This window comes from Camellia sinensis, unplaced genomic scaffold (assembly GCF_055761805.1).
Source record: "Camellia sinensis isolate YWXY unplaced genomic scaffold, ASM5576180v1 Unanchor4, whole genome shotgun sequence".
NCBI classification, from domain to species: domain Eukaryota; kingdom Viridiplantae; phylum Streptophyta; class Magnoliopsida; order Ericales; family Theaceae; genus Camellia; species Camellia sinensis.
The window spans coordinates 16,265,001-16,280,000 of NW_028129277.1; positions in this window are offsets into that span (position 1 = coordinate 16,265,001).

The following is a 15,000-nucleotide window of genomic DNA, read 5'->3' on the forward strand; positions in this document are numbered from 1 at the left end:
TAGCCTTGGCCAGCATGGCATGCCACGGCCTCGGCCATCATGCCATGCCACGGCCTCGGCCCGCATGCCTTGCCACGGCGTTGCCCAACATGCCATGCCACGGCCTCGGCCCGCATGCCATGCCATGTCATGCCTTGGCCTTGGCCAGCATGACATGCCACGGCCTCGGCCCGCATGCCTTGCTACGGCGTCGCCCAACAAGCCATGCCACGGCCTCGGCCCGCATAACATGCCACGGCCTCGGACCGCATGCCTTGCTACGGCGTCGCCCAACATGCCATGCCACGGCCTCGGCCCGCATGACATGCCACGGCCTCGGCCATCATGCCATGCCACGGCCTCGGCCCGCATGCCTTGCCACGGCGTTGCCCAACATGCCATGCCACGGCCTCGGCCCGCATGCCATGCCATGCCACGGCCACGGCCCGCATGCCATGCCACGGCCACGGCCTCAGCCCGCATGCCTTGCTACGGCGTCGCCCAACATGCCATGCCACGGCCTCGGCCCGCATGCCGTGCCACGGCCTCGGCCCGCATGCCATGCCATGCCACGGCCCGCATGTCTTGCCACGGCGTTGCCAAACATGCCATGCCACGGCCTCGGCCCGCATGCCTTGCGACGGCGTCGCCCAACATGCCATGCCACGGCCACGGCCCGCATGCCATGCCACGGCCTCGGCCCGCATGCCATGCCACGGCCTCGGCCCGCATGCCTTGCTGCGGCGTTGCCCAACATGCCATGCCACGGCCTCGGCCCGCATGCCTTGCCACCGCGTTGCCCAGCATGCCATGCCACCGCGTTGCCCGGCGTGCCATGCCTTAGCCTTGGCCAACATGTCGAGCCACGGCCTCGGCCCGCATGCCATGCCATGCCACAGCCCGCATGTCTTGCCACGGCGTTGCCAAACATGCCATGCCACGGCCTCGGCCCGCATGACGTGCCACGGCCTCGGCCCGCATGCCGTGCCACGGCCTCGGCCCGCATGACATGCCACGGCCTCGGCCCGCATGCCTTGCCACGACGCCGCCCAACTTGCCATGCCACGGCCTCGGCCCGCATGCCATGCCACGGCCTCGGCCCGCATGACATTCCACGGCCTCGGCCCGCATGCCTTGCTACGGCGTCGCCCAACATGCCATGCCACGGCCTCGGCCCGCATGCCATGCCACGGCCTCGGCCCGCATGACATGCCACGGCCTCGGACCGCATGCCTTGCTACGGCGTCGCCCAACATGCCATGCCACGGCCTCGGCCCGCATGCCATGCCACGGCCTCGGCCCGCATGCCATGCCACGGCCTCGGCCCGCATGCCATGCCACGGCCTCGGCCCGCATGCCTTGCTGCGGCGTTGCCCAACATGCCATGCCACGGCCTCGGCCCGCATGCCTTGCCACCGCGTTGCCCAGCATGCCATGCCACCGCGTTGCCCGGCGTGCCATGCCTTAGCCTTGGCCAACATGTCGAGCCACGGCCTCGGCCCGCATGCCATGCCATGCCACGGCCCGCATGTCTTGCCACGGCGTGGCCAAACATGCCATGCCACGGCCTCGGCCCGCATGACGTGCCACGGCCTCGGCCCGCATGACATGCCACGGCCTCGGCCCGCATGCCTTGCTACGGCGTCGCCCAACATGCCTTGCCACGGCCTCGGCCCGCATGCCATGCCACGGCCTCGGCCCGCATGACATGCCACGGCCTCGGCCAGCATGCCTTGCCACGACGCCGCCCAACTTGCCATGCCACGGCCTCGGCCCGCATGCCATGCCACGGCCTCGGCCCGCATGACATGCCACGGCCTCGGCCCGCATGCCTTGCTACGGCGTCGCCCAACATGCCATGCCACGGCCTCGGCCCGCATGCCATGCCACGGCCTCGGCCCGCATGACATGCCACGGCCTCGGACCGCATGCCTTGCTACGGCGTCGCCCAACATGCCATGCCACGGCCTCGGCCCGCATGCCACGGCACGGCCTCGGCCCGCATGCCTTGCTACGGCGTCGCCCAACATGCCATGCCACGGCCTCGGCCCGCATGCCATGCCACGGCCTCGGCCCGCATGACATGCCACGGCCTCGGACCGCATGCCTTGCTACGGCGTCGCCCAACATGCCATGCCACGGCCTCGGCCCGCATGCCATGCCACGGCCTCGGCCCGCATGACATGCCACGGCCTCGGACCGCATGCCTTGCTACGGCGTCGCCCAACATGCCATGCCACGGCCTCGGCCCGCATGCCACGGCACGGCCTCGGCCCGCATGCCTTGCTACGGCGTCGCCCAACATGCCATGCCACGGCCTCGGCCCGCATGCCATGCCACGGCCTCGGCCCGCATGACATGCCACGGCCTCGGCCCGCATGCCTTGCGACGGCGTCGCCCAACATGCCTTGCCACGGCCTCGGCCCGCATGCCATGCCACGGCCTCGGCCCGCATGCCTTGCCACGACGTCGCCCAACTTGCCATGCCACGGCCTCGGCCCGCATGCCATGCCACGGCCTCGGCGCGCATGACATGCCACGGCCTCGGCCCGCATGCCATGCTACGGCGTCGCCCAACATGCCATGCCACGGCCTCGGCCCGCATGCCATGCCACGGCCTCGGCCCGCATGCCATGCCACGGCCTCGGCCCGCATGACAGGCCACGGCCTCGGACCGCATGCCTTGCTACGGCGTCGCCCAACATGCCATGCCACGGCCTCGGCCCGCATGCCATGCCACGGCCTCGGCCCGCATGCCACGGCACGGCCTCGGCCCGCATGCCTTGCTACGGCGTCGCCCAACATGCCATGCCACGGCCTCGGCCCGCATGCCATGCCACGGCCTCGGCCCGCATGACATGCCACGGCCTCGGACCGCATGCCTTGCTACGGCGTCGCCCAACATGCCATGCCACAGCCTCGGCCCGCATGCCGTGCCACGGCCTCGGCCTCGGCCCGCATGCCTTGCTACGACGTTGGCCAACATGCCATGCCACGGCCCCGGCCCGCATGCCATGCCACCGCGTTGCCCGGCGTGCCATGCCTTAGCCTTGGCCAACATGTCGTGCCACGGCCTCGGCCCGCATGCCATGCCATGCCACGGCCCTCATGTCTTGCCACGGCGTTGCCAAACATGCCATGCCCCGGCCTCGGCCCGCATGCCTTGCTACGGCGTCGCCCAACATGCCATGACATGCCACGGCCTCGGCCCGCATGCCTTGCTACGGCGTCGCCCAACATGCCATGACATGCCACGGCCTCGGCCCGCATGCCTTGCTACGGCGTCGCCCAACATGCCATGCCACGGCCTCGGCCCGCATGCCATGCCACGGCCTCGGCCCGCATGCCTTGCGACGGCGTCGCCCAACATGCCATGCCACGGCCTCTGCCCGCATGCCATGCCACGGCCTCGGCCCGCGTGACATGCCACGGCCTCGGCCCGCATGCCTTGCCACGACGTCGCCCAACTTGCCATGCCACGGCCTCGGCCCGCATGCCATGCCACGGCCTCGGCTCGCATGACATGCCACGGCCTCGGCCCGCATGCCTTGCTACGGCGTCGCCCAACATGCCATGCCACGGCCTCGGCCCGCATGCCAGGCCATGGCCTCGGCCCGCATGACATGCCACGGCCTCGGACCGCATGCCTTGCTACGGCGTCGCCCAACATGCCATGCCACGGCCCCGGCCCGCATGCCTTGCCACCGCGTTGCCCGGCGTGCCATGCCACCGCGTTGCCCGGCGTGCCATGCCTTAGCCTTGGCCAACATGTCGTGCCACGGCCTCAGCCCGCATGCCATGCCATGCCACGGCCCGCATGTCTTGCCACGGCGTTGCCAAACATGCCATGCCACGGCCTCGGCCCGCATGCCTTGCCACGGCCTCGGCCAACATGCCATGCCACGGCCTCGGCCCGCATGCCATGCCACGGCCTCGGCCCGCATGACATGCCACGGCCTCGGCCCGCATGCCTTGCTACGGCGTCGCCCAACCTGCCATGCCACGGCCTCGGCCCGCATGCCATGCCACGGCCTCGGCCCGCATGCCCTTCTACGGCGTTGCCCAACATGCCATGCCACGGCCTCGGCCCGCATGCCTTGCCACCGCGTTGCCCAGCATGCCATGCCACCGCGTTGCCCGGCGTGCCATGCCTTAGCCTTGGCCAACATGTCGTGCCACGGCCTCGGCCCGCATGCCATGCCACGGCCTCGGCCCGCATGTCTTGCCACGGCGTTGCCCAACATGCCATGCCACGGCCTCGGCCCCCATGCCTTGCCACCGCGCTGCCCAGCATGCCAATGCACCGCGTTGCCCGGCGTGCCATGCCTTAGCCTTGGCGAACATGCCACGCCACGGCCTCGGCCCGCATGGCTTGCCAGGGCGTTGCCCAACATGCCATGCCACGGCCTCGGCCCGCATGTCTTGCCACGGCGTTGCCCAACATGCCATGCCATGCCACGCCACGGCCTCGGCCCGCATGCCATGCCACGGCCTCGGCCCGCATGCCATGCCATGCCACGGCCTCGGCCCGCATGCCATGCCACGGCCTCGGCCAGCATGCCATGCCAAGGCCTCGGCCCGCATGCCTTGCCACGGCGTTGCCCAGCATGCCATGCCACCGCGTTGCCCAGCGGGCCGTGCCGCGGCCTCGGCCCGCATGCCTTGCGACTGCCTTGGCCAGCGTGCCATGCCACAGCGTGCCATGCCTTAGCCTTGGCCTACATGCCATGCCACTGCCTTGGCCAGCATGTCGTGCCACCGCCACGGCCAGCATGCCATGCCGGTCCGTTGCCCAGCATGCCACGGCCGTGGCGGCATGGCAAGCCACGGCCTCGGCCAGCATGCCATGCCACGGCCTCGGCCAGCATGCCATGGCACTGTCTTGGTCAGCATGCCATGCCATGGCACCGCCTTGTCCAGCACGCCGTGCCGCAGCGTTGGCCAGCATGCCTTGGCCGGCATGCCATGCCAATGCCTTGGGCCAACATGGCGTGCCACGGGCTGGGCCATGCCGGTCCGTTGCCCGGCATGCCACGGCCGTGGCGGCATGGCAAGCCACGGCCTCGGCCAGCATGCCATGCCCCGGCCTCGCCCAGCATGCCATGGCACGGTCTTGGTCAGCATGCCATGCCATGGCACCGCCTTGTGCAGCGTTGGCCAGCATGCCTTGGCCGGCATGCCATGCCAATGCCTTGGGCCAACATGGCGTGCCACGGGCTGGGCGAGCACGGCATGCCACGGGCTGGGCGAGCATGCCACGCCACGGCCTTGGCTAGCAGCAAGGCATGCCACGGCCTCGGCGAGCATGCCATGCCATGCCAAGGCCAAGGCCAAAGCCAAGGCCAAGGCAGTGGGCAAGGCCAAGTCCCTGTGCAAGGCATGGCCATGGCCAAGGCCAAGGCAAAGGCCAAGGCCGCGGGCAAAGGCCAAGGCCAAGGCCAAGGCCATGGCGTGCCACCGCCTCGATCGATCTTTTTGAACATGATTCTTTTATAATCTTACCCAAACCGTGCAACACAATTAAAAATGCACTACAATCAATTTTAAATGTCATTCCCTATTTTTTTGCAATTTTTCTGGAGCTTTTCGAATTTTTAAAGCCCTTATTTGGCATAAAAAAATCAAAATAAAATAAAAAAAATGAAAAAAATAATTTAATAATTTCTATAATTACTAGTGAATCATCCTTTAATTATGGGAATTTTTCCATAATTTTTTGACTATTTTTATTAATTTTTATTATTTTTTAAGTATTAATATCGAAATAAATTAAAATAAAATATTTTCTGTAAAAAAATATTTTTTTTAATTTTTTTTATGGTGTATTAAATTATTTCCTACAACTTTCATGTTGAAAGTTTTGGCAAAAAACCATTACTTTTTAAAAAAACCCCATTATGACTCCTCGAACATGCTTGATGTTTCCTCCTGCCAGATTGAAAAGGGCTTAACAGGCTATTATAAGGGGGGGGCACCTCCCTTGCCCAGGGCAAGGCAGTGGCAGGTACGCCCCATGTTGGGCGCGGCCTGGGCTGCGGCCTTGGGTTACATGCACTGCGGCTCGACCGCGGCCTGGGCTGCGGCCTGGGGCGGCTCGGCCGCGGCCTTGGGCGGCCTGGACCGCGGCCTTGGGCGGCCTTGCGCGGCCTGGGCGCGGCCTTGGGCGGCCTGGGCGCGGCCTTGCGCGGCCTGGGCGCGGCCTTGGGCGGCCTGGGCGCGGCCTTGCGCGGCCTGGGCGCGGCCTTGGGCAGCATGGCGTGGCATGCGCGCGGGCGTGGGCGGCCTGGCATGCGCGCGGCATGGGCAGCACGGCATGGCATGCGCACGGCCTGGGCGGCCTGGCATGCAGCCGGCCTGGCATGCCCGCGGCGTGGGCAGCACGGCATGGCATGCGCACGGCCTGGGCGGCCTGGCATGCAGCCGGCCTGGCATGCCCGCGGCGTGGGCAGCACGGCATGGCATGCGCACGGCCTGGGCGGCCTGGCATGCAGCCGGCCTGGGCAGCACGGCATGGCATGCGCACGGCCTGGGCGGCCTGGCATGCCCGCGGCGTGGGCAGCGTGGCCTGTGCGAATACCGCGCGCGTGGTCTTTTGACCACGGTGCGCGTGTTGCGCGCATGGTCACGCACGCCTTTGCACGCCTTCGCACGCAACGCACGTCTAGTGATAAGAACCGCAGCCAAGGCAGCCCAGCCCCAAGGCCAAGGCCAGCAGCATGGCATGCCACGGCGAAGGCAGCCCAGCCAAAGCCAGCAGCATGCCATGCCAAGGCCAGCAGCATGCCATGCCACGGCCAAGGCAGGCCAGCCAAAGCCAGCAGCATGCCATGCCAAGGCCAAGGCCAGCAGCATGCCATGCCACGGCCAAGGCAGCCCAGCCAAAGCCAGCAGCATGCCAAGCCAAGGCCAAGGCCAGCAGCATGCCATGCCACGGCCAAGGCAGCCCAGCCAAAGCCAGCAGCATGCCATGCCAAGGCCTAGGCCAGCAGCATGCCATGCCACGGCCAAGGCAGGCAAGCCAAAGCCAGCAGCATGCCATGCCAAGGCCAAGGCCAGCAGCATGCCATGCCACGGCCAAGGCAGCCCAGCCAAAGCCAGCAGCATGCCATGCCAAGGCCTAGGCCAGCAGCATGCCATGCCACGGCCAAGGCAGGCCAGCCAAAGCCAGCAGCATGCCATGCCAAGGCCAAGGCCAGCAGCATGCCATGCCACGGCCAAGGCAGCCCAGCCAAAGCCAGCAGCATGCCATGCCAAGGCCTAGGCCAGCAGCATGCCATGCCACAGCCAAGGCAGGCAAGCCAAAGCCAGCAGCATGCCATGCCAAGGCCATGGCCAGCAGCATGCCATGCCACGGCCAAGGCAGCCCAGCCAAAGCCAGCAGCATGCCATGCCAAGGCCAAGGCCAGCAGCATGCCATGCCACGGCCAAGGCAGCCCAGCCAAAGCCAGCAGCATGCCATGCCAAGGCCTAGGCCAGCAGCATGCCATGCCACGGCCAAGGCAGGCCAGCCAAAGCCAGCAGCATGCCATGCCAAGGCCAAGGCCAGCAGCATGCCATGCCACGGCCAAGGCAGCCCACCCAAAGCCAGCAGCATGCCATGCCAAGGCCTAGGCCAGCAGCATGCCATGCCACGGCCAAGGCAGGCCAGCCAAAGCCAGCAGCATGCCATGCCAAGGCCTAGGCCACCAGCATGCCATGCCACGGCCAAGGCAGCCCAGCCAAAGCCAGCAGCATGCCATGCCAAGGCCAAGGCCAGCAGCATGCCATGCCACGGCCAAGGCAGCCCAGCCAAAGCCAGCAGCATGCCATGCCAAGGCCTAGGCCAGCAGCATGCCATGCCACGGCCAAGGCAGGCAAGCCAAAGCCAGCAGCATGCCATGCCACGGCCAAGGCAGCCCAGCCAAAGCCAGCAGCATGCCATGCCAAGGCCAAGGCCAGCAGCATGCCATGCCACGGCCAAGGCAGCCCAGCCAAAGCCAGCAGCATGCCATGCCAAGGCCTAGGCCAGCAGCATGCCATGCCACGGCCAAGGCAGGCCAGCCAAAGCCAGCAGCATGCCATGCCAAGGCCAAGGCCAGCAGCATGCCATGCCACGGCCAAGGCAGCCCACCCAAAGCCAGCAGCATGCCATGCCAAGGCCTAGGCCAGCAGCATGCCATGCCACGGCCAAGGCAGGCCAGCCAAAGCCAGCAGCATGCCATGCCAAGGCCAAGGCCAGCAGCATGCCATGCCACGGCCTAGGCCAGCAGCATGCCATGCCACGGCCAAGGCAGCCCAGCCAAAGCCAGCAGCATGCCATGCCAAGGCCTAGGCCAGCAGCATGCCATGCCACGGCCAAGGCAGCCCAGCCAAAGCCAGCAGCATGCCATGCCAAGGCCAAGGCCAGCAGCATGCCATGCCACGGCCAAGGCAGGCCAGCCAAAGCCAGCAGCATGCCATGCCAAGGCCAAGGCCAGCAGCATGCCTTGCCACGGCCAAGGCAGCCCAACCAAAGCCAGCAGCATGCCATGCCAAGGCCTAGGCCAGCAGCATGCCATGCCACGGCCAAGGCAGGCCAGCCAAAGCCAGCAGCATGCCATGCCAAGGCCTAGGCCACCAGCATGCCATGCCACGGCCAAGGCAGCCCCGCCAAAGCCAGCAGCATGCCATGCCAAGGCCAAGGCCAGCAGCATGCCATGCCACGGCCAAGGCAGCCCAGCCAAAGCCAGCAGCATGCCATGCCAAGGCCTAGGCCAGCAGCATGCCATGCCACGGCCAAGGCAGGCCAGCCAAAGCCAGCAACATGCCATGCCAAGGCCTAGGCCAGCAGCATGCCATGCCACGGCCAAGGCAGCCCAGCCAAAGCCAGCAGCATGCCATATCACGGCCAAGGGCAGCAGCATGCCATGCCACGGCCAAGGCAGCCCAGCCAAAGCCAGCAGCATGCCATGCCATGGCCTAGGCCAGCAGCATGCCATGCCACGGCCAAGGCAGGCCAGCCAAAGCCAGCAGCATGCCATGCCAAGGCCAAGGCCAGCAGCATGCCATGCCACGGCCAAGGCAGGCCAGCCAAAGCCAGCAGCATGCCATGCCAAGGCCTAGGCCAGCAGCATGCCATGGCACGGCCAAGGCAGCCCAGCCAAAGCCAGCAGCATGCCATATCAAGGCCAAGGCCAGCAGCATGCCATGCCACGGCCAAGGCAGCCCAGCCAAAGCCAGCAGCATGCCATGCCATGGCCTAGGCCAGCAGCATGCCATGCCACGGCCAAGGCAGGCCAGCCAAAGCCAGCAGCATGCCATGCCAAGGCCTAGGCCAGCAGCATGCCATGCCACGGCCAAAACAGGCCAGCCAAAGCCAGCAGCATGCCATGCCAAGCCCTAGGCCAGCAGCATGCCATGCCACGGCCAAGGCAGGCCAGCCAAAGCCAGCAGCATGCCATGCCAAGGCCAAGGCCAGCAGCATGCCATGCCACGGCCTAGGCCAGCAGCATGCCATGCCACGGCCAAGGCAGCCCAGCCAAAGCCAGCAGCATGCCATGCCAAGGCCTAGGCCAGCAGCATGCCATGCCACGGCCAAGGCAGCCCAGCCAAAGCCAGCAGCATGCCATGCCAAGGCCAAGGCCAGCAGCATGCCATGCCACGGCCAAGGCAGCCCAGCCAAAGCCAGCAGCATGCCATGCCAAGGCCAAGGCCAGCAGCATGCCATGCCACGGCCAAGGCAGCCCAGCCAAAGCCAGCAGCATGCCATGCCAAGGCCTAGGCCAGCAGCATGCCATGCCACGGCCAAGGCAGGCCAGCCAAAGCCAACAGCATGGCATGCCAAGGCCAAGGCCAGCAGCATGCCATGCCACGGCCAAGGCAGCCCAGCCAAAGCCAGCAGCATGCCATGCCAAGGCCTAGGCCAGCAGCATGCCATGCCACGGCCAAGGCAGGCCAGCCAAAGCGAGCAGCATGCCATGCCAAGGCCTAGGCCAGCAGCATGCCATGCCACGACCAAGGCAGCCCAACCAAAGCCAGCAGCATGCCATGCCAAGGCTTAGGCCAGCAGCATGCCATGCCACGGCCAAGGCAGGCCAGCCAAAGCCAGCAGCATGCCATGCCAAGGCCTAGGCCACCAGCATGCCATGCCACGGCCAAGGCAGCCCAGCCAAAGCCAGCAGCATGCCATGCCAAGGCCAAGGCCAGCAGCATGCCATGCCACGGCCAAGGCAGCCCAGCCAAAGCCAGCAGCATGCCATGCCAAGGCCTAGGCCAGCAGCATGCCATGCCACGGCCAACGCAGGCCAGCCAAAGCCAGCAGCATGCCATGCCAAGGCCTAGGCCAGCAGCATGCCATGCCACGGCCATGGCAGCCCAGCCAAAGCCAGCAGCATGCCATATCAAGGCCAAGGGCAGCAGCATGCCATGCCACGGCCAAGGCAGCCCAGCCAAAGCCAGCAGCATGCCATGCCATGGCCTAGGCCAGCAGCATGCCATGCCACGGCCAAGGCAGGCCAGCCAAAGCCAGCAGCATGCCATGCCAAGGCCAAGGCCAGCAGCATGCCATGCCACGGCCAAGGCAGCCCAGCCAAAGCCAGCAGCATGCCATGCCAAGGCCTAGGCCAGCAGCATGCCATGCCACGGCCAAGGCAGCCCAGCCAAAGCCAGCAGCATGCCATATCAAGGCCAAGGCCAGCAGCATGCCATGCCACGGCCAAGGCAGCCCAGCCAAAGCCAGCAGCATGCCATGCCATGCCTAGGCCAGCAGCATGCCATGCCACGGCCAAGGCAGGCCAGCCAAAGCCAGCAGCATGCCATGCCAAGGCCTAGGCCAGCAGCATGCCATGCCACGGCCAAGGCAGGCCAGCCAAAGCCAGCAGCATGCCATGCCAAGGCCAAGGCCAGCAGCATGCCATGCCACGGCCAAGGCAGGCCTGCCAAAGCCAGCAGCATGCCATGCCAAGGCCAAGGCCAGCAGCATGCCATGCCAAGGCCAAGGCCAGCAGCATGCCATGCCACGGCCAAGGCTGCCAGCCAAAGCCAGCAGCATGCCATGCCAAGGCCTAGGCCAGCAGCATACCATGCCAAGGCCTAGGCCAGCAGCATGCCATGCCACGGCCAAGGCAGCCCAGCCAAAGCCAGCAGCATGCCATGCCAAGGCCTAGGCCAGCAGCATGCCATGCCACGGCCAAGGCAGCCCAGCCAAAGCCAGCAGCATGCCATGCCAAGGCCAAGGCCAGCAGCATGCCATGCCACGGCCAAGGCAGCCCAGCCAAAGCCAGCAGCATGCCATGCCAAGGCCAAGGCCAGCAGCATGCCATGCCACGGCCAAGGCAGCCCAGCCAAAGCCAGCAGCATGCCATGCCAAGGCCTAGGCCAGCAGCATGCCATGCCACGGCCAAGGCAGGCCAGCCAAAGCCAACAGCATGGCATGCCAAGGCCAAGGCCAGCAGCATGCCATGCCACGGCCAAGGCAGCCCAGCCAAAGCCAGCAGCATGCCATGCCAAGGCCTAGGCCAGCAGCATGCCATGCCACGGCCAAGGCAGGCCAGCCAAAGCGAGCAGCATGCCATGCCAAGGCCAAGGCCAGCAGCATGCCATGCCACGGCCAAGGCAGCCCAACCAAAGCCAGCAGCATGCCATGCCAAGGCTTAGGCCAGCAGCATGCCATGCCACGGCCAAGGCAGGCCAGCCAAAGCCAGCAGCATGCCATGCCAAGGCCTAGGCCACCAGCATGCCATGCCACGGCCAAGGCAGCCCAGCCAAAGCCAGCAGCATGCCATGCCAAGGCCAAGGCCAGCAGCATGCCATGCCACGGCCAAGGCAGCCCAGCCAAAGCCAGCAGCATGCCATGCGAAGGCCTAGGCCAGCAGCATGCCATGCGAAGGCCTAGGCCAGCAGCATGCCATGCCACGGCCAACGCAGGCCAGCCAAAGCCAGCAGCATGCCATGCCAAGGCCTAGGCCAGCAGCATGCCATGCCACGGCCAAGGCAGCCCAGCCAAAGCCAGCAGCATGCCATATCAAGGCCAAGGGCAGCAGCATGCCATGCCACGGCCAAGGCAGCCCAGCCAAAGCCAGCAGCATGCCATGCCATGGCCTAGGCCAGCAGCATGCCATGCCACGGCCAAGGCAGGCCAGCCAAAGCCAGCAGCATGCCATGCCAAGGCCAAGGCAGCCCAGCCAAAGCCAGCAGCATGCCATGCCAAGGCCTAGGCCAGCAGCATGCCATGCCACGGCCAAGGCAGCCCAGCCAAAGCCAGCAGCATGCCATATCAAGGCCAAGGCCAGCAGCATGCCATGCCACGGCCAAGGCAGCCCAGCCAAAGCCAGCAGCATGCCATGCCATGCCTAGGCCAGCAGCATGCCATGCCACGGCCAAGGCAGGCCAGCCAAAGCCAGCAGCATGCCATGCCAAGGCCTAGGCCAGCAGCATGCCATGCCACGGCCAAGGCAGGCCAGCCAAAGCCAGCAGCATGCCATGCCAAGGCCAAGGCCAGCAGCATGCCATGCCACGGCCAAGGCAGGCCAGCCAAAGCCAGCAGCATGCCATGCCAAGGCCAAGGCCAGCAGCATGCCATGCCACGGCCAAGGCTGCCAGCCAAAGCCAGCAGCATGCCATGCCAAGGCCTAGGCCAGCAGCATGCCATGCCACGGCCAAGGCAGCCCAGCCAAAGCCAGCAGCATGCCATGCCAAGGCCTAGGCCAGCAGCATGCCATGCCACGGCCAAGGCAGCCCAGCCAAAGCCAGCAGCATGCCATGCCACGGCCAAGGCAGCCCAGCCAAAGCCAGCAGCATGCCATGCCAAGGCCAAGGCCAAGGCCAGCAGCATGCCATGCCATGCCACGGCCAAGGCCAAGGCCGAGGCAGCCCATCCGAAGCCAGCAACATTCCATGGCAAGGCCAACGCATCCCAGCCAAAGCCGGCGGCATGCCATGCCAAGGCCAAGGCCAGCCGCATGTCTTGCCACGGCCTTGTCCCGCAGCGTGGCGTGCCTTGGCCTTGGGCTAGAACATCGCATGCCACGCCCTTGGCAAGCAATCCTGTCCCTCGTGTAATTGCCATTTGGTTTGGCTTTGACTTACGTATATGTTGCCCTGCGAAATGCTTGTCCCTCGGGTAATAGCCGGTTTGGTTGCCTTTGACTTGCGAACACGTTGCTAGTGCTTTCCCCAGTGGAAGCTTGTTGGGAAAAGTATGTCCCTCGGAAGTTGCCTGTTGCGTTTGTTATTTGCATTCGAGCTATCCGATGCTTGCTGGGTTTCTCTAAGAGTTTTTGCACGTTCGTCGGGCTTTTTAATTATTTATTTACTCATAAAAATTATAATAAAATAAATTAAAAATAAAAAAATAATTAAAAAAATTACTATAATTACTAGTGCCTCATCTTATAATTGTTGGAATTTTTCTAGAATTTTTTGAGTATTTTTAGTAATTTTTATTATTTTTTAAGTATTAAAATTGAAATAAATTAAAATAAAATATTCCGGTGGCCAAATATTTTTTTATAATTTTTTTTATGGTGTATTAAATTATTTCATACAACTTTCATGTTGAAAGTTTTGGCAAAAAACCATTACTTTTTAAAAAAACCCCATTATGACTCCTCGAACATGCTTGATGTTTCCTCCTGCCAGATTGAAAAGGGCTTAACAGGCTATTATAAGGGGGGGGCACCTCCCTTAAGGCTGGCCAGCATGGCCAGGCCACAGGCCACGCCTATGCCTAGGCGGGCGCTTGGCACATGCCATCGCTTGGCTTGTGGCATTGGCTTGTGGCATCGAAACTACATAGCCAAGCACGGGATGCGTCGAGTGGCGGCCCGCGGCGGTGGCGGTGGCACGTTGGCCTAGGGCAGCATGCCATGCCACAGCCTTGGCCAGCAACATGGCATGCCAAAGCCTTGGCCAGCAGCATGCCATGCCCTGGCCTTGGCAAGCATGTCATGCCACGGCCTTGGCCAGCAGCATGCCATGCCACGACCTTGGCCAGCAGCATGCCATGCCCCGGCCTTGGCCAGCATGTCATGCCACGGCCTTGGCCAGCAGCATGCCATGCCACAGCCTTGGCCAGCAGCATGCCATGCCACAGCCTTGGCCAGCAACATGGCATGCCAAAGCCTTGGCCAGCAGCACGCCATGCCCCGGCCTTGGCAACCTTGCCAAGCCACGGCCATGGCCAGCAGCGTGCTATGCCCCGGCCTTGGCCAGCAGCGTGCCATGCCACGACCTTGGCCAGCAGCTTGCCATGCCCCGGCCTTGGCCAGCATGTCATGCCACGGCCTTGGCCAGCAGCATGCCATGCCACGGCCTTGGCCAGCAACATGGCATGCCGCGGCCTTGGCCGGCAGCATGCCATGCCGCGGCCTTGGCCGGCAGCATGGCAAGCCCAAGCCTTGGTCAGCAGCAGCATGCCATGCCAACGCCTTGGCCAGCAGCATGCCTTGCCACGGCCTCGGCCATCAGCATGCCTTGCCACGGCCTCGGCCATCAGCATGCCTTGCCACGGCCTCGGCCATCAGCATGCCTTGCCACGGCCTTGTCCAGCAGCATGGCATGCCCGGCCTTGGCCAGCAGCATGTCATGCCACGGCCTTGGCAAGCATGCCAAGCCACGGCCTTGGCAAGCATGCCATGTCCCTCGGGTAATTGTACAAGTTGCCTTGCGAAATGCATGTCCCTCGGTTAAATTGCCATTTGGTTGGCTTTGGCGTGCGAACGAGTTGCCTGTGCTTTCCTTGTGGAAGCTTGTTGCGAGAAGTATGTCCCTCGAAAGTTGCCTGTTGCGTTTGTTATTTGCATTCGCGCTAACCGGTGCTTGCTCGGCCTCTCTAAATGTTTTCGCGCGTTCGTCGGGCTTCTTGGTCCTTCGGGGGGTGATTCGTTTTGGGGGGCTGGTGCACAGTGTACGTCGTGGCGCGTGAGTTGTGTTCGGTTTGTGCGAGTTGGACGGATCCCTGCCTGTGCAGCGAACTCCACTGGTGCATTCCTCCATGTCCCTCGGGTTGTCTTCGACTCGCCTTCGGGTTGCTTGCGCTTCCCTAGTGGAAGGTGCCTTGCGAAA